The 21,302-nt window shown below is 43.0% G+C and overlaps 1 protein-coding gene across 2 annotated transcripts in view; it reads right to left on the bottom strand.

Annotated features, from left to right (window-relative positions):
* LOC120066401 (protein BANP-like) overlaps positions 1-21,302 on the bottom strand; it is an 88,273-nt gene that overhangs the window by 17,269 nt on the left and 49,702 nt on the right. The gene's annotated exons all lie outside the window — the stretch shown is intronic.

Raw genomic sequence — 21,302 nt, 5'->3', positions numbered from 1 at the left:
TCTAGAGAAGGGGAGAGAGAGAGGGGAAACCCCTAAACCCTGTTGTGTTGAACTACAGCCAAGCTGTGCCAAAGCTCGGCTTTTAACACACTCACTAATAACAGAGCAGTATAGTACAGCTGGTATGGAGTATTCCTGTAGATTTACATTGACACACACACACACACACACACTCCGTAGGGCCTTGTGGCTATAGGTTAAGAGCTATGATGTCTAGGCCTAATTGAATAATATAGAGTAGGCCTACTGTAATAAGTTGTGGAATATTTAAACAGACATGCAAAGCTAACATACAATCATACTGTCACACCTGATCCAGCAAGATTGATGGAGGAAAATATTAAGTGATCTCGGTGAGTGTGTGCATTTAAATAAACCATGCGTCTCTCTTGCAATTACTACCTTACACAGCACTACAACATGGTCTGTCTCTCTCTCCACCTTGCATGACCTACATGTCCTCTTGCATGTGTGCTTTGTCTCCAGCTTTAACCAGTCTGACTTACTCCCATGTGTGCTTTGTCTCCAGCTTTAACCAGTCTGACTTAGTCCCATGCCAGTGGAGTGGAGTAGAGCAGAGCAGCTGGGTGCAGGCTTAACAGACATTCCCAATTTGGGGATGAATCAGAATCTGCTTGTCTGCAGAAAAAAAAAAAACTCGAACCCCAATTACAGATGCTGTTTGTGCCCCCCTTACCATTTCAACCCGCCCTGTTCCACCCCCTCACCAAACCACAACCTTCGCTTTGAAGTTGGTGACTCGGTTACGTGTTTCGTGAGTCGTGTTAACCCCCCTGGAGCCTGGTGGGTTGTCAGGCTCCGGGAGATTTTGCCAGATTTTTCTGTTTCACCACAATGTCTGATGCCGACTCACCAGGATACGCCAGTCCCAGCCGGGCCGATGGAAACTATTAGATGAGAAGGAAGACTCCCTGGCTACACTAGCCGGATGAGAAACACAAAACGGACGCAACATTGGGAACTACAGAGAGGGTGATTGGGGGCGAAGGTAGTCTTGAAAAGGGAGGCCAGTAAACAGAGTTGCCGGTTCAAATCCCAGGGCTGACGGAGGAATTCTGCAGGGAACGAGCCGGCAGCTGGAGGCTTCCTGGCTTCAATATCCCATTACATTTACATTTAAGTCATTTAGCAGACGCTCTTATCCAGAGCGACTTACAAATTGGAAAGTTCATACATATTCATCCTGGTCCCCCCGTGGGAATTGAACCCTGGTCCCCCCGTAGGAATTGAACCCACAACCCTGGCGTTGCAAGCGCCATGCTCTACCAACTGAGCCACACGGGACCACGTGTGCTACGTGTGCTGCCTACTGACATTGTGCCCTTGAGCAAGTCACATAACTCCTAAAATCTGCTCCAGGACCACTGCTCTGTGGTATTGTAATTATTGTAATGGACTGTGGGACTATAAACACACACTGACAGGGAGTATATGTGATTGGACAAAGGGTCAGTATACACACTGACCACTTAGAGGGCAATAAATAGCCTTGATCTGAGTGGTCTTGCTGAGTGAGTGACATCTGAGTGAACGTACACTGACTGACTGAAGGGCAATAGATCGTAGTCTGAATAACGGTAATAACAGACAGACTATACACAAACTGACCACAGGGAAACTGACCCTTCTGTGAGAAAATAAACACACTGACCACAGAGAAACTCCCATATGCATCTGCATCTACACGTTCTGTCATATGCATCTGCACGTTCTACCATATTCATCTGCATCTACACGTTCTGTCATATTCATCTACACGTTCTGTCATATGCATCTGCATCTACACGTTCTGTCATATGCATCTGCATCTACACGTTCTGTCATATGCATCTGTATCTACACGTTCTGTCATATGCATCTGTATCTACACGTTCTGTCATATTCATCTACACGTTCTGTCATATTCATCTACACGTTCTGTCATATTCATCTACACGTTCTGTCATATGCATCTGCATCTACACGTTCTGTCATATGCATCTGTATCTACACGTTCTGTCATATGCATCTGCATCTACATCTACACGTTCTGTCATATGCATCTGTATCTACACGTTCTGTCATATGCATCTGTAACGGCAGTCTAAGTCGTCCTCCTCCTCAGACGAGGAGAGGCGAGAAGGATCAGAGGACCAATACGCAGCGTGGTAATTTTCCATAATGAAATTTAATCAACACAAAACAATACACTATACAAAATAACAAAAGAACATACCGTCACAGTCCTAGCTGGTGCAGAACACAAACACAGAGACAGGAAACAACCACCCACCATCCCCAACACAAAACAAGCCACCTATATATGATTCTCAATCAGGGACAACGATTGACAGCTGTCTCTGATTGAGAACCATATCAGGCTGAACATAGAAACAGACGAACTAGACACACAACATAGAATACCCACCCCAACTCACGCCCTGACCAACTAAACACATACAAAACAACAGAAAACAGGTCAGGAACGTGACAGCATCTGTATCTACACGTTCTGTCATATGCATCTGCATCTACATCTACACGTTCTGTCATATGCATCTGTATCTAAACGTTCTGTCATATGCATATGTATCTACACGTTCTGTCATATATATCTACACTTTCTGTCATATGCATCTGCATCTACACGTTCTGTCATATGCATCTGCATCTACACGTTCTGTCATATTCATCTGCATCTACACGTTCTGCCATATTCATCTGCATCTACACGTTCTGTCATATCCATCTACATGTTTTGTCATATGCATCTACACGTTCTGTCATGTGCATCTGCAGCTACACGTTGTCATATTCATCTGCACGTTCTGTCATTCATCTGCATCTACACGTTCTGTCATATGCATCTACATGTTCTGTCATTTGCATCTGCATCTACACGTTGTCATATTCATATGCATCTACACGTTCTGTCATATTCATCTACACGTTCTGTCATATGCATCTGCATCTACACGTTCTGTCATATGCATCTGCATCTACACGTTCTGTCATATGCATCTGCATCTACACGTTCTGTCATATGCATCTGCATCTACACGTTCTGTCATATGCATCTGCATCTACACGTTCTGTCATATTCATCTACACGTTCTGTCATATGCATCTGTTAAAAGTGAATTTGTGGAATTTCTTTCCTTAACTTCTCTAGGGTATGTGGGACGGTAGCGTCCCACCTCGTCAACAGCCAGTGAAACTGCAGGGCGCCAAATTCAAAACAACAGAAATCCCATAATTTAAATTCCTCAAACATTCAAGTATTTTACACCATTTTAAAGCTACACTTGTTGTAAATCCAGCCAAAGTGTCCGATTTCAAAAAGGTTTTACGACGAAAGCACACCAAACGATTATGTTAGGTATGAGCCAAGTCACAGAAAAAGACAGCCATTTTTCCAGCCAAAGAGAGCAGTAACAAAAAGCAGAGAGAGATAATATTAATCACTAACCTTTGATGATCTTCATCAGATGACACTCATAGGACTTCATGTTACACAATACATGTATGTTTTGTTCGGTAAAGTTCATATTTATATCCAAAAATCTGAGATATATCCAAAAATACTGTCTCACTTGGCAAAAAGCCGGAGAAAATGCAGAGCGCCAAATTAAAATGAATTACTATGAAAATTACTATTAAATCACACATGAAAGATACCAAATTAAAGCTACACTGGTTGTGAATCCAGCCAACATGTCAGAATTCAAATAGGCTTTTTGGCGAAAGCATACAATGCTATTATCTGAGGATAGCACCATTGTAAACAAAGAGAGATAAGCATAGTTCAACCCTGCAGGCGCGACACAAAACGCAGAAATAAAAATATAATTCATGCCTTACTTTTGACGAGCTTCTGTTGTTGGCACTCCAATATGTCCCATAAACATCACAAATGGTCCTTTTGTTCGATTAATTCCTTCGATATATATCCAAAATGTCCATTTATTTGGCGCGTTTGATCCAGAAAAACACAGGTTCCAACTTGCTCAAACGTGACGACAAAATATCTCGAAGGTTACCTGTAAACTTTGCCCAAAAAATTTAAACTACTTTTGTAATACAACTTTAGGTATTTTTTAACGTTAATAATAGATAAAATTGAAGACGGGATGATCTGTGTTCAATACAGGATTAAAACCAACTGTAGCCAGCTTTCTGCTCACGCGCTTCTATCTAAAAGGAAACGTAATGCGACTCTCGTTCAAGATGGCCGTACTTCTTCATTACACAAAGGAATAACCTCAACCAATTTCTCAAGACTGTTGACATCCAGTGGAAGCGGTAGGAACTGCAAGCATGTCCCTTAGAAATCTGGTTTCCCAATGAAACCTCATTGAAAAGAGAGTGACCTCAAATAAATAAAAAATCTGAATGGTTTGTCCTCGGGGTTCCCATGCTAAATAAGTTCTGTTATACTCACAGACATGATTCAAACAGTTTTAGAAAATTCAGAGTGTTTTCTATCCAAATCTACTAATAATATGCATATATTATCTTCTGGGGATGAGTAGCTGTCAGTTTAATTTGGGCATGCTTTTCATCCAAAATTCCGAATGCTGCCACATACCCTAGAGAAGTTAATGCATTTGAGCCAATCATTTGTGTTGTGACCAGGTAAGGGTGGTATACAGAAGATAGCCCTATTTGGTGAAAGACCAAGTCCATATTATGGCAAGAACAGCTCAAATAAGCAAAGAGAAACGACAGTCCATCATACTTTAAGACCTAAAGGTCAGTAAATTTGGAAAATGTAGAAAACTTTGAAAGTTTCAAGTGCAGTCGCAAAAACCATCAAGCGCTATGATGACACTGGCTCTCATGAGAACCTCCACAGGAAAGGAATACCCAGAGTGACCTCTGCTGCATAGGATAAGTTAATTAGTTACCAGCCTCAGAAATTGCAGCCCAAATAAATGCTTCAAATGAGAAATTTTGGTTCCAACCGCTGTGTCTTCTGCAGCGACACCCCATCCCATCTGGTTTCCGTTTAGTGGGACTATCATTTATTTTTCAACAGGACAATGACCCAACACACCTCCAGGCTGTGTAAGGGCCATTTGACCAAGAAGGAGAGTGATGGAGTGCTGCATCAGATGACCTGGCCTCCACAATCACCCGACCTCAAACCAATTGAGATGGTTTGGGATGAGTTGGACCGCAGAGTGAAGGAGCTTGTGGGAACTCCAAGACTGTTGGAAAAGCATTCCAGGTGAAGCTGGTTAAGAGAATGCCAAAAGTGTGCACAGCTGTCATCAAGGCAAAGGGTGGCTACTTTTTGAGAATCTCAAATATAAAATATATTTTGATTTGTTTAACACTTTTTTGGTTAAAACATGATTCCATGTGTTATTTCACAGTGTTGATGTCTTCACTATAATTCTACAATGTAGAAAAAATGAGTAGGTGTAGAATGAGTAGGTGTGTCCAAACTTTTGACTGGTACTGTATGTGGACACTTGCTCGTCAAACATCTCATTCTAAAATCATGGGCATTAATATGGAGTTGGTTCCCCCTGTGCTGCTATAACAGCCTCCACTCTTCAGGGAAGTCTTTCCACTACATGTTGGAACATTGCTGCGGGTACTTGCTTCCATTCAGCCACAAGAGCATTAGTGAGGTCGGGCACTGATGTTGGGCGATTAGGCCTGGCTCGCAGTCGGCATTCCAATTCATCTCAAAGGTGTTCGATGGGGTTGAGGTGAGGGCTCTGTGCAGGCCAGTCAAGTTCTTCCACACCGATCTCGACAAAACATTTCTGTATGGACCTCGCTTTGTGCACGGGGTCCTTGTCATGCTGAAACAAGGGCCTTCCACAAACTGTTGCCACATAGTTGGAAGCACAGAATCGTCTAGAATGTCATTGTATGCTGTCCTTCACTGGAACTAAGGGGCCCAGCCCAAAGCATGAAAAACAGCCCCAGACCATTATTCCTCCTCCACCAAACTTTATAGTTGGCACTATGCATTCGGGCAGGTAGCGTTCTCCTGGCATCTTCCTAACCCAAATGCGTCCATCGGACTGCCAGATGGTGAAGCGTGATTACTCACTCCAGAGAACGCGTTTCCACTGCTCCAGAGTCCAACGGCATCGAGCGTTGAGATTTCCCTTCACTGGAACTAAGGGGCCTAGCCTGACCATGAAAAACAAAATTCAATTGATTGGACATGATTTGGAAAGACACACACCTGTCTATATATATGGTCCCACAGTTGACAGTGCATGTCAGAGCAAAAACGCAGCCATAAGGTCGCAGGAATTGCCCGTAGAGACAGGATTGTCTCGAGGCAAAGATCTGGGGAAGGGTACCAAAAAAATGTATGCAGCATTGAAGGTCCCCAAGAACACAGTGGCCTCCATCATTCTTAAAAATTTAAGAAGTTTGATACCACCAAGACTTCCTAGAGCTGGCCACCCGGCCAAACTGAGCAATCGGGGGAGAAGGGCCTTGGTCAGGGAGGTGACCAAGAACCCGATGGTCACTCTAACAGAGCTCCAGAGTTCCTCTGTGAAGATGGGAAAACCTTCCAGAAGGACAACCATCTCTGCAGCACTCCACCAACCATGCCTTTGTGGTAGAGGGGTCAGACGGAAGTCACTCCTCAGTAAAAGGCACATGACAGCCCGGTTGGAGTTTGCCAAAAGGCACCTAAAGGACTCTCAGACCATGAGAAACAAGATTCTCTGGTCTGATGAAACCAAGATTGAATTCTTTGGCCTGAATACCAAGCGTCACGTCTGAAGGAAACATGGCACCATCCCTACAGTGAAGCATCATGGTGACAGCATCATGACGTGGGGATGTTTTTCCAGAAGTAGGGACTGAGAGACTAGTCAGGATCGAGGGAAAGATGAACGGAGCAAAGTGCAGAGATATCCTTGATGAACATCTGCTCCAGAGCGCTTAGGACGCCAGACTGGGGCAAAGATTCACCTTCTAACACGACAACAACCCTAAGCACACAGCCAAGACAAAGCAGGAGTGGCTTCGGGACAAGTCTCTGAATGTCTTTGAGTGGCCCAGCCAGAGCCCTTACTTGAACCCGATCGAACTCTGGCACAGGTTTTCATCAAGGATCTCTCTATACTTTGCTCCATTCATCTTTCCCTCGATCCTGAAGAGTCTCCCAGTCCCTGCCGCTGAAAAATATCCCCGCAGCATGGTCAGAGTCCTTTAGGTGCTTTTTGGCAAACTCCAAGCGGGCTGTCGTGCCTTTTATTGAGAAATGGCTTCTGTCTGTCCACTCTACCATAAAGGCCTGATTGGTGGAGTGCTACAGAGCCGGTTGTCCTTCTGGAAGCTCTGTCAGAGTGACCATCGGGTTCTTGGTCACCGCCCTGACCAAGGCCCTTCTCCCCCGATTGCTCAGTTTGGCCGGGCTGCCAGCTCAAGGAAGAGTCTTGGTGGTTCCAAACTTCTTCCATTTAACTTCTTATGGATAGGGGGCAGCATTTTCACGTTTGGATGAAAAGCGTGCCCAGAGTAAACGGCCTGCTAGTCAGTCCCAGTTGCTAATATATGCATAGTATTAGTAGATTTGGATAGAAAACACTCTGAAGTTTCTAAAACTGTTTGAATGATGTCTGTGAGTATAACAGAACTCATATGGCAGGCGAAAACCTGAGGAAAATTCAACCAGGAAGTAGGAAATCTGAGGTTTGTAGTTTTTCAAAGCTTGGCCTATCGAATACACAGTGTCTATGGGGTCATTTTGCACTTCCTAAGGCTTTCATTAGATGTCAACCGTCTTTAGAAACTTGTTTGAGGCTTCTACTGTAAAGGAGGGGCTCATAAGGGCTCTTTGAGTCAGTGGTCTGGCAGAGTGCCACAAACTCTTGACGCTCGTTCATGTGGAGAAGTAGCTCTCGTTCCATGGCTTTTCTACAGACAAAGGAATTGTCGGGTTGGGACATTATTGAACATTTATGATAAAAACATCCTAAAGATTGATTCTATACATCGTTTGATATGTTTCTACGACCAGTAATATAACTTTTTGGAATTTTCGTTCGGACTTGCCCGCGCCTCGTGAGTTTCGATTTGTTTACTAAACGCCCTAACAAAAGGTGTTTGGACGTAAATTATGAACTTTATCGAACAAATCAAACATTTATTGTGGAACTGGGATTCCTGGGAGTGCATTCTGATGAAGATCATCAAAGGTAAGTGAATATTTATAATGCTATTTCTGACTAATGTTGACTGCACAATATGGCGGATATTTCTCTGGCTGTTTTGGGCTCTGAGCGCCGTACTCAGATTATGCTTTTCCGTAAAGTTTTTTTGAAATCTGACACAGCGGTTGCATTAAGGAGAAGTTTATCTAAAGTTACATGTATAATAGCTGTATCTATTATCAATGTTTATTATGAGTATTTCTGTGAATTGATGCGGCTCATGTTTTGGAACTACTGAACATAACACGCCAATGTAAAATGAGATTTTTGGATATACATATTCACTTTATCGAACAAAACATATATGTATTGTGTAACATGAAGTCCTATGAGTGTCATCTGATGAAAATCATCAAAGGTTAGTGATTCATTTTATCTATATTTCTGCTTTTTGTGACAACTTTCTTTGGCTGGAAAAATTGCTGTGTTTTTCTGTGACTTGGTGTTGACCTAACATAATCGTTTGTGGAGCTTTTGCTGTAAAGCCTTTTTTAAATCAGACACTGTGGCTGGATTAACGAGAATTTTATCTTTAAAATGGTGCCTAATACTTGTATGTTTGAGAAATTTGATTTATGAGATTTCTGTCGATTGAATTTGGCGCCCTGCAATTTCATTGGCTATTGGCGAGGGGGTTCTGCTAACTTTAAAGATAAAGGTTAAGAATGATTGAGGCCACTGTGTTCTTGGGAACCTTCAATGCTGCAGAAATGTTTTGGTAGCCTTCCTCAGATCTGTACCTCGACACAATCCTGTCTCTGAGCTCTACGGACAATTACCTAGACCTAATGGCATGGTTTTTGCTCTGACATGCACTGTCAACTGTGGGACCTTATATAGACAGGTTATATAGCCTGTTTTCACTTTGTCATTATGGGGTATTGTGTGTAGATTGATTAGTTTAAAAAAAATCTATTTTAGAATAAGGCTGTAACGTAACAAAATGTGGAAAAAGTCAAGGGGTCTGAATACTTCCCGAATGCACTGTATGTTGTCTATGTGGACTAAAATGATTTATGATTGCGAGTGTGCTTAATGATGAGTGAATAATTATTAAATGATTCTGGTCTTGTCAGTTTAAGAGAAATTCTAAGTGTGATTGAGTTTGCTAAGTGTAGTGTTTGAGTGTGTGCTGCTAAATCTACTAGTATATTTAAGGACAACGGGGTTCAAGGGTTGACTACCACTTGTCCGATTCGACTAAAGGTTGGGACTTTAATCCTTCATGAGAGAGCTGTTAGCATTCTCAGCTGTGAGGATCTGAGCACACAGAGAGCAGATGGTTCATCACTACAGGAAGTCTCCCAGGAACCACTTCCTGTCCCACAACGCATTTTGTAAAGAAAACAAATCTCTTTCCCAATTTGTCTTGCTCTGATTCCTCAAAACCTCTCCTCGCCTACTTCTCAGAACTTATCGGAGGAAAAGGTAAGAGGGGAGGTCTTCTCCTCCAATGAGGTTTGAGAAAGAGGTGAGGAGAGGACAAGTAATTGATGAAAAACAAATTGAGAAAGAGCCATCATCTCCCATATCTGGGCTGAGACTGATATGTCTGGAAGGAGAATGTGTTCTGATCAAAAACACAAACTGTCGTATGAAAATATGGATCTGACACTCACAAGATACACAATGACCACATATAACCCAAACACATGATGGAGATCTGTAAGCAATATGAAGCAAACAACACACCATCTCACACTCTTTGACAAACACTGGCACACAGTCCGAGTGACACACACCATTCGGTGCCATATTCTGACTTTTACACAGGCACACAATTCTTACAATGCTTCCAATAGCCTAATTCGTGTTTAGGCCCAAGTTCGCACACATTGCACAAGTCCAAATCACATCAACCTGCAATGAGTTGTCAAAGAAATGCCTAGTAAGAAATATCAAACTTGGCGAGAGAGAAGCAGCACAAATCAGAATAGACCGTGGTGGTTAGGCGGCTCTTAAGTGCATTAGTTACTGTTGACCTCCGGCTTGCAGGATTTGGGTCCCTAAATAATAAGAACTGGCTGATCACACCAGTACCGTACTGGCAGGGCTCACTGAGGTGTGTGTGTGTGGGGGGGGAGGATTAGAAGGCTGCATCAGACAAGCCCACGCTGTGTCCGTGCCAAGGCGAGCTGGAGAAGAAAATACGCTGAACAATCAAGAGGCATCTCAAATTCAACTCAGCAGAGTTTGCTAGTTGCTATGACCTGAAAATAACAAAAAAGTGGATAAAGGTTTCTTTTTTGTTGTTGATGCCAATCTTTTTTTTTTTGTCTTGATGCTTTCAGTAATGGAGACTGGATACTGAAGAAAATCAGCAATGGGCGAAAGAAGACAGAACTAAACAACAACAGTGGCTTAATGCAAAAAAACATTTGGAGAAGGCCAGATTGAAACACAATAACCAACTGTGCAAACAAGGCCCTTTCTGTTGTTGCAATCTGAATGGTACTTTTGGGTGCATGTGAATATGGTTCAGATTGAATAATGCAAGATAGAGGACAATAAGATAGTTGTTCGAAAACAAAAGAAAAGCATATTTGTTATGTTACCCCTCGGTCTTCAACTGTTACAGTTTTGGACTGATGTAATTGCATCAGAATCTCTTTAGATAAAAATAATTATATAATGCTTTGTGTGTGTATGTGTATGTTTTTGAGTATCTGTGTGGAGGTGCTTGTGTTTATCTACATGCATGTATGTTTTGTCAAAGAGCCCTCATTCACACTCTCAACAGGTCATTCCACCCCTGTCTCATTGCAGCCCACTTGGCTCACCCAAACCTAAAAACACACAAAGACCTACACACACAGCACACTTTTACAAGGCACAGCTCAAATAAATCCACCACTCCAATCTGCTTTCTATCAGCCTCAGTGGAATCACTGCTATCCTCTCAGATCAAACATGTAAAAAGAGGGGGAAAAAAGTGGAGAGGATTTTGGAGTTTGGAACTTCCTCCCTGCTTCACAACCGTCAACAACATCTGCAACTGCTGCAGCCTTCCTGAGCCAGCCAGGACAAATATGATTTGGGGTGGGGGGGGACAAAAGGACATAGAGGGAGCGGCTGGAGTTGATGCTCTGTGTCCTCTCTCCTACTCAAACCTTCCAGACGTCTACCAGTCTGCTGAATCCTTATACACCTACACCCCACTTTAGAATATGATGCTCAGACATAAACCCTACACTCTCATAGTCACACTGCATCCTCTATAAGTTACCTCAGGATCGTCAGTTGAAAAAGACCCTCTCCAAGTCAACTATCACCACTAAATTTTCTCAACCCAGATCTACAGTCTGCACAGCTGGAAGACTGCGCTCTGAAATCTACCTGTCAATCCGCGAGCCAACGCTAACCAGCTTAACGCAAAGACTAAAGCTGTGTTCGGATACTCATACTAACCGCACTATTTGTGACGTAAATTGAGTATGAACTATGCTCATTGGTCATAGTATGGATATAATTAGTATGCCAAAAGTTCCTGGATGTTACACTAAATTCGCCAAAATACGAAGTATACATGCAGTGGACACTATTTCCATGCTTTTAGGGACCATAATGCAATTGTTCCGAAAATGGGCATGGCTTCACAACGTTTTCAGATTTGAAGAAAATGGCGGAAAATATGCAGCCAAAGTCCGACAAGAGCGGATACAAATTCATTGCTTTAACTAATTATGACAGATGTTAAGAAAATGTTAAGTAATGTAATAAAGTAATGACCTTTCAAATAAGTTACGTTACGCGTTATGTAGGCTGACAATTTGTTAGCTACGCTATCTTTACAGCTGTATGTACCGGTATGTTAGCTAGTTACCTAATGTTAGTTGGCTATTAATACATCGAACTTGTCAGGCAGTATATTAACTATAATCGAACTAACTACCCAACATTTATTGACTTGATTATTCACATCATTATTAGCAATGGTATAGTCGTTGTAAATTCTCAATGGACATTGCTAATTCTGACTATCTACTCCGATTTCAGACCACTCTTGTCTGAGTGTGCCAGAGCTCAGAATAACTGATGAATTTACGAACTCTCAACACCCGTTGAATATATGGCCGGTGTCAGTAAACCTCTGCAAAAAATAGCTACATTAAATGATTGCCAGCAGCACAGTTACAGTCACCAATGCTCCAGATAACATGAAAACAGCCTAACCAGCTCTGCTAGAGTGAGTAAAATGGTCAGTAAGGTGTTCTCTCATTTGTGTCTGGAAATAGCTAGCAAGCTAGCCAACGTTACCTAGTTAGCTTGGGTGCGTGACTGCCGTTGTGAGGTCAGAATGCTCAGATCAACCCTACTCCTCGGCCAGAGCGTCCAGTGACGCGCTCCGAGAGCGAAACACTCTGAATTTACAAACAGTTAATCTGACAACGCTTGCTGTGAAAATATTGAATCAAATATTTCTCAGATACCGGAACTTGTAAATTCAAATAGACTTTATTACAGAAGTAACAGAAGCCGAGCAATTCCATGGAACAACTGAATTTTCTTGTTACAGACCTCAGGCTTTATAGGTTTCCACCTTCAGATAACACACATGGTCACTCCCCTCTATGTAGATGATTAACTCCCCTTGGCCTTGCGCCACAATTATCTTCCTGCCAAAATCTGCTCAGTTTAGATTACATTGGTGGCGGCGGCTCCATAGTGTTAATCCAAAAAATTATACATTTATTGCATATATACTTTCCTAATATAAGTGCTTTTCTAATAATACTTGATTAGTACAAACATATGTTCTTATTACAGATACATGGCTTTTGGTGCCTATTTTAATTAACTAAAGTACACATTTTATGCATACGTTCTGTTTTTACATGTCTAGTGATTAACTCCATGTTGACCCAGTCTGTACACTCCCATGGATTCTACTTACGTTCTGTTTTTACATGTCCAATGGTTAACTCTTTGTTTATCCAGCTCTGTCCATTCACCTGAGCTCAGCCTTTATTCTGCTTACACATGTCTATTAATTAACTCTCAACTGAGAGGATACCGTTCCTTTACAGTATACTAAATTGAACTAATAGTATACAGTATGTAGTATACAGTATGTTAGTATGGGTATTCGAACACAGCTTAAGTCTTCTGGACCAGCTAGTATGCTAGTGATCCCAATGATTTCCAGCATTGGCTCACAAAACATCCTCTAAATTCCTTCATACTGGAAGCAGAGACATAAAAATGTTATCCACAAGTTCATTTTACTCTGAGGAAGTAGATATTGCCAAAATCCCGAACTTTCCATTTAATATTTCGCTTTTAGTCTTAGTGGAATGCCTACAGGAGTGACTCTGTTGAAGTCATAACTAAGGCCCGGAGTTATTCCTAACAACATGACCTGACCAAAAAAACAAACAAACTTGTAACTAACTAGGTAGACTCAAGGAAAAACTTCTACCTAAAACTTGAGTCTAAAACTCCTGGCACTGTCATGTAACCACCAACTTCATATCTGAAAGAGAAGGAGGCGAGGAAAGAGGATGTGAGGAATCGCACAAATTGAAATGAAGCTCTAATATTTGTAAATCTGTATTTGTCCTAAAAGGCACTTACTCCCAAACTCTCCATTGCATCTATGGTTTCTCATCAACCCACTCAGTGACACCATTCCTAAACACAGTCTACATACCTGTATTAAATCTAACCCTGCTTTATATTTTCTCTTTGGCTTCTCCTCCCACTCCAAAACCTTTCAGCAGACTGTGGAGTCAGTTTCAGTAGAGGCTAGTGTGGTTTTATGACTCAACCAGATCAATTTGAATTCTGATCCAGGACCAGTAGAATCAAAAGGTATTCGGCTGGCCTTTGAGATGACTGAAATAACCTAGTTAAATAAAGGTTACTTTTTTTTTTATTATAATATTTTTTTACGAGGTAGATTAGCTTTAATTTCACAGATAGATTGTGGGTTATATTAGTGTAAAATGTACTGTATCATATCCAATCCCCCAAGCAGACACATCGATGGCCCTGAACGAACTTTATCTGACTCTTTGTAAACTGGAAACCACACACCCTGAGGCTGCATTCATCGTAGCTGGGGATTTTAACAAGGCTAATCTGAAAACAAAACTCCCTAAATTCTATCAGCATATCGATTGTGCTACCAGGGCTGGTAAAACCTTGGATCATTGTTATACTAACTTCCGCGACGCATATAAGGCCCTCCCCCGCCCTCCTTTCGGAAAAGCTGACCACGACTCCATTTTGTTGCTTCCAGCCTACAAACAGAAACTAAAACAACAAGCTCACTCGCTCAGGTCTGTTCAACGCTGGTCCGACCAATCTGATTCCACGCTTCAAGACTGCTTCGATCACGCGGATTGGAATATGTTCCGCATTGCGTCCAACAACAACATTGACGAATATGCTGATTCGGTGAGCGAGTTCATTAGAAAGTGCATTGACGATGTCGTACCAACAGCAACGATTAAAACATTCCCAAACCAGAAACCGTGGATTGACGGCAGCATTCGCGTGAAACTGAAAGCGCGAACCACTGCTTTTAATCAGGGCAAGGTGACCGGAAACATGACCGAATACAAACAGTGTAGCTATTCTCTCCGCAAGGCAATCAAACAAGCTAAGTCCCAGTACAGAGACAAAATAGAGTCGCAATTCAACAGCTCAGACACAAGAGGTATGTGGCAGGGTCTACAGTCATTCACGGATTACAAAAAGAAAACCAGCCCCGTCGCGGACCAGGATGTCTTGCTCCCAGACAGGCTTAATAACTTTTTTGCTCGCTTTGAGGACAATACAGTGCCACTGACACGGCCCGCTACCAAAACCTGCGGGCTCTCCTTCACTGCAGCCGAGGTGAGTAAAACATTTAAACGTGTTAACCCTCGCAAGGCTGCAGGCCCAGACGGCATTCCCAGCCGCGTCCTCAGAGCATGCGCAGACCAGCTGGCTGGTGTGTTTACAGACATATTCAATCAATCCTTATCCCAGTCTGCTGTTCCCACATTGTTCAAGAGGGCCACCATTGTTCCTGTTCCCAAGAAAGTTAAGGTAACTGAGCTAAACGACTACCGCCCCGTAGCACTCACTTCCGTCATCATGAAGTGCTTTGAGAGACTAGTCAAGGACCATATCACCTCCACCCTACCGGACACCCTAGACCCACTCCAATTTGCTTACCGACCTAATAGGTCCACAGACGACGCAATCGCAACCACACTGCACACTGCCCTAACCCATCTGGACAAGAGGAATACCTGTGTGAGAATGCTGTTCATCGACTACAGCTCAGCATTTAACACCATAGTACCCTCCAAACTCGTCATCAAGCTCGAGACCCTGGGTCTCGACCCCGCCCTGTGCAACTGGGTCCTGGACTTCCTGACGGGCCGCCCCCAGGTGGTGAGGGTAGGTAACAACATCTCCACCCCGCTGATCCTCAACACTGGGGCCCCACAAGGGTGCGTTCTGAGCCCTCTCCTGTACTCCCTGTTCACCCACGACTGCGTGGCCATGCACGCCTCCAACTCAATCATCAAGTTTGCGGATGACACTACAGTGGTAGGCTTGATTACCAACAACGACGAGACGGCCTACAGGGAGGAGGTGAGGGCCCTCGGAGTGTGGTGTCAGGAAAATAACCTCACACTCAACGTCAACAAAACAAAGGAGATGATTGTGGACTTCAGGAAACAGCAGAGAGAGCACCCCCCTATCCACATCGACGGGTCAGTAGTGGAGAAGGTGGAAAGTTTTAAGTTCCTCGGTGTACACATCACGGACAAACTGAATTGGTCCACACACACAGACAGCGTTGTGAAGAAGGCGCAGCAGTGCCTCTTCAACCTCAGGAGGCTGAAGAAATTCGGCTTGTCACCAAAAGCACTCACAAACTTCTACAGATGCACAATCGAGAACATCCTGTCGGGCTGTATCACCACCTGGTACGGCAACTGCTCCGCCCACAACCGTAAGGCTCTCCAGAGGGTAGTGAGGTCTGCACAACGCATCACCGGGGGCAAACTACCTGCCCTCCAGGACACCTACACCACAGGAAGGCCATAAAGATCATCAAGGACAACAACCACCAAAGCCACTGCCTGTTCACCCCGCTATCATCCAGAAGGCGAGATCAGTACAGGTGCATCAAAGCAGGGACCGAGAGACTGAAAAACAGCTTCTATCTCAAGGCCATCAGACTGTTAAACAGCCACCACTAACATTTAGCGGCTGCTGCCAACATACTGACTCAACTCCAGCCACTTTAATAATGGGAATTGATGGAAATTATGTAAAAATGTACCACTAGCCACTTTAAACAATGCCACTTAATATAATGTTTACATACCCTACATTACTCATCTCATATGTATATGTATATACTGTACTCTATATCATCTACTGCATCTTGCCATCTTTATGTAATACATGTATCACTAGCCACTTTAAACTATGCCACTTTATGTTTACATACCCTACATTACTCATCTCATATGTATATACTGTACTCTATACCATCTACTGCATCTTGCCTATGCCGTTCTGTACCATCACTCATTCATATATCTTTATGTACATATTCTTTATCCCTTTACACTTGTGTGTATAAGGTAGTAGTTGTGGAATTGTTAGGTTAGATTACTTGTTGGTTATTACTGCATTGTCGGAACTAGAAGCACAAGCATTTCGCTACACTCGCATTAACATCTGCTAACCATGTGTATGTGACAAATAAAATGTGATTTGATTTTGATATCTTTTTTGGTTAATATATTTTTAGAAATATAATATCTATACACTACCGTTCAAAAGTTTGGGGTCACTTAGAAATGTCCTTGTTTTTTAAAGAAAAGCAAAACATTTTGTCCATTAAAATAACATCAAATTGATCAGAAATACAGTGTAGACATTGTTAATGTTGTTAATGACTATTGTAGTTGGAAACGTCAGATTTTTTTTAACGCAATATCTACATAGGCGTACAGAGGCCCATTATCAGCAACCATCACTCCTGTGTTCCAATGGCACGTTGTGTTAGCTAATCCAAGTTTACCATTTTAAAAGGCTAATTGATCATTAGAAAAGGCTTTTGCAATTATGTTAGCACAGCTGAAAACTGTTGTCCTAAATAAAGAAGCAATAAAACTGGCCATCTTTAGACTAGTTGAGTATCTGGAGCATCAGCATTTGTGGGTTCGATTACAGGCTCGAAATGGCCAGAAACAAAGAACTTTCTTCTGAAACTCGTCAGTCTCTTCTTGTTCTGAGAAATGAAGGCTATTCCAGTGAGAAATTGTCAAGAAACTGAAGAACTACTGTGAACTACTCCCTTCACAGACAGAGCAAACTGGCTCTAACCAGAATAGAAAGAGTGGGAGGCCCCGGTGCACAACTGAGCAAGAGGACAAGTACATTAGAGTGTCTAGTTTGAGAAACAGACGCCTCACAAGTCCTCAACTGGCAGCTTCATTACATAGTACCCGCAAAACACCAGTCTCAACGTCAACAGTGAAGAGGCGACTCCGGGATGCTGGCCTTCTAGGCAGAGTTGCAAAGAAAAAGCCATATCTCAGACTGGCCAATAAAAAGAAAAGAGTCGCCTCTTCACTGTTGACTCAGTACTTTGTTGAAGCACCTTTGGAAACGATTACAGCCTTGAGTCTTCTTGGGCATGATGCTACAAGCTTGGCACACCTGTATTTGGGGAATTTCTCCCATTCTTCTCTGCAGATCCTCTCAAGCTCTGTCAGGTAGGATGGGGAGCGTCGCTGCACAGCTTTGTTCAGGACTCTCCAGAGATGTTCGATCGGGTTCAAGTCCGGGCTCTGGCGGGGCCACTCAAGGACATTCAGAGATTTGTCCCGAAACCACTCCTGTCTTGTCTTGGCTATGTGCTAGAGTCGTTGTCCTGTTGGAAGGCGAACCTTCGCCCCAGTCTGAGGTCCTGAGCACTCTGGAGCAGGTTTTCTTCAAGGAACTGTACTTTGCTCCGTTCATCTTTGCCTCCATCCGGACTAGTCTCACAGTCCATGGCGCTGAAAACCATCCCCACAGCATGATGCTGCCACCACCATGCTTCACCGTAGGGATGGTGCCAGGTATCCCCCAGAAGTGACACTTGGCATTCAGGCCAAAGCGCTCAATCTTGGTTTCATCAGACCAGCGAATCTTGTTTCTCAAGGTCTGAAAGTCATTAGGTGCCTTTTGGCAAACTCCAAGTGGGCTGTCATGTGCCTTTTTACTGAGGAGTGTCTTCAGTCTGGCCACTTTACCATAAAGGCCTGATTGGTGGAGTGCTGCAGAGATGGTTGTGCTTCTGGAAGGTTCTCCCATCTCCACAGAGGAACCCTGGAGCTCTGTCAGAGTGACCATCGGGTTCTTGGTCACCTCCCTGACCAAGGCCCTTCTACCCTGATTGCTCAATTTGGCCAGGCGGCCAGCTCAAGGAAGAGTCTTGGTGGTTCCAAACCTCTTCCATTTATGAAATATTGGAGGCCACTGTGTTCTTGGGGACCTTCAATGCTGCAGAAATGTTTTGGTACCCTTCCCCAGATCTGTGCCAGGACACAATCCTCTCTCGGAGCTCTAATGGACTATTCCTTCGACCATATGGCTTGGTTTTTGCTCTGACATGCACTGTCAACTGTGGGACCTTATATAGACAGGTGTGTGCTTTTCCAAGACAAGTTTCACTTTGTCATTCTGGGTTAGTGTAGTGTTTTTTAATAAGGCTGTAACGTAACAAAATGTGGAAAAAGGGAAGGGGTCTGAATACTTTCAGAATGCACTATATGTTATGTAGGAAAAAGTCAGTCATAAATAGTTCTGTCTTGGTTAAAAACAAGTTGTCATCCGGTAGGCTTTGATTAAATGTCCAATATCCTCGCCCATGCGGAAATTCTGTAAAAGTAATGTGTATACCAATTATTTGATGGTCCGACCGCATTCTGTCCCCCATCAACAGTCCCCCATCAACACGCCATGTAAATCTCACTAGGTCAGGATATTTAAGCCTCCATATAGCCACTAGTTCCAATATATCCATGATATTCGTGATTTCCTTAAGTGCATGAGGTTGATAGTTTGTAGTGTGATTTCCTTTACGGTCCATTGAGGTATTTAAAACCATATTATAATCTCCCACCATAATAATTGAGTCATGTATTGACTCTAAGCTCGATAAAGTAATATATTTATTTTCAAAGAAGCATGGATCATCATTATGTGGACCATATAGACTAATTGGCCACATTCCTTGCGGATCTGTTTGAATAGTTTGAACATTCGGATCAAAGTTATTGCTAATTAATATCATCACTCATTTGAGTTTCTTTGCACATGGGAAAAATTGATTTCCCCCCCAGTCCTTTTTCCATACAACTTCATCTAAATGTGCAGAATGAGTTTCCTGTAAACAATTGATATAATATTCCTTCTCTTTTAGCCAGGTAAAGACTGATAGTCTTTTCTTATTATCTGCTAAGCCATTACAATTAGCTATACTTATTTCACCACTTACCATATATGAGATACAAGTTGCAATTATACTTACCATAATATATGTTTGTAAACTTACCATTAAGAAGTACCATGATCATTTAGTGTTCATATAGCTGTAGTGTGATATTTGCACTGTTACGCATACTGTAGCTGCGACTATATAAACCTATAATTGTCCTCCAATTTTCCACCCGCTAAAACCTCCCCTCAACCCAAATTGGGTTGTCGTCCCACTGACTGGCTGACCATTGCTGTACATACAGTGGGGAGAACAAGTATTTGATACACTGACGATTTTGCAGGTTTTCCTACTTACAAAGCATGTAGAGGTCTGTAATTTTTATCATAGGTACACTTCAACGGTGAGAGACGGAATCTAAAACAAAAATCCATGATTTTTAAGTAAATAATTTGCATTTTATTGCATGACATAAGTATTTGATACATCAGAAAAGCAGAACTTAATATTTGGTACAGAAACCTTTGTTTGCAATTACAGAGATCATACGTTTCCTGTAGTTCTTGACCAGGTTTGCACACACTGCAGCAGGGATTTTGGCCCACTCCTCCATACAGACCTTCTCCAGTTCCTTCAGGTTTCAGGGCTGTCGCTGGGCAATACGGACATTCAGCTCCCTCCAAAGGTTTTCTATTGGGTTCAAGTCTGGGGACTGGCTAGGCCACTCCAGGACCTTGAGATGCTTCTTACGGAGCCACTCCTTAGTTGCCCTGGCTGTGTGTTTTGGGTCGTTGTCATGCTGGAAGACCCAGCCACGACCCATCTTCAATGCTCTTACTGAGGGAAGGAGGTTGTTGGCCAAGATCTCGCGATACATGGCCCCATCCATCCTCCCCTCAATACGGTGCAGTCGCCCTGTCCCCTTTGCAGAAAAGCATCCCCAAAGAATGATGTTTCCACCTCCATGCTTCACGGTTGGGATGGTGTTCTTGGGGTTGTACTCATCCTTCTTTTTCCTCCAAACACGGCGAGTGGAGTTTAGACCAAAAAGCTCTATTTTTGTCTCATCAGACCACATGACCTTCTCCCAATCCTCCTCTGGATCATCCAGATGGTCATTGGCAAACTTCAGACGGGCCTGGACATGCGCTGGCTTGAGCAGGGGGACCTTGCGTGCGCTGCAGGATTTTAATCCATGACGGCGTAGTGTGTTACTAATGGTTTTCTTTGAGACTGTGGTCCCAGCTCTCTTCAGGTCATTGACCAGGTCCTGCCGTGTAGTTCTGGGCTGATCCCTCACCTTCCTCATGATCATTGATGCCCCACGAGGTGAGATCTTGCATGGAGCCCCAGACCGAGGAAGATTGACCGTCATCTTGAACTTCTTCCATTTTCTAATAATTGTGCCAACAGTTGTTGCCTTCTCACCAAGCTGCTTGCCTATTGTCCTGTAGCCCATCCCAGCCTTGTGCAGGTCTACAATTTTAGCCCTGATGTCCTTACACAGCTCTCTGGTCATTGTGGAGAGGTTGGAGTCTGTTTGATTGAGTGTGTGGACAGGTGTCTTTTATACAGGTAACGAGTTCAAACAGGTGCAGTTAATACAGGTAATGAGTGGAGAACAGGAGGGCTTCATAAAGAAAAACTAACAGGTCTGTGAG

This window comes from Salvelinus namaycush, chromosome 21 (genome assembly GCF_016432855.1).
Source record: "Salvelinus namaycush isolate Seneca chromosome 21, SaNama_1.0, whole genome shotgun sequence".
NCBI lineage: Eukaryota > Metazoa > Chordata > Actinopteri > Salmoniformes > Salmonidae > Salvelinus > Salvelinus namaycush.
This window is presented reverse-complemented; position numbering and strand designations above follow the sequence as displayed.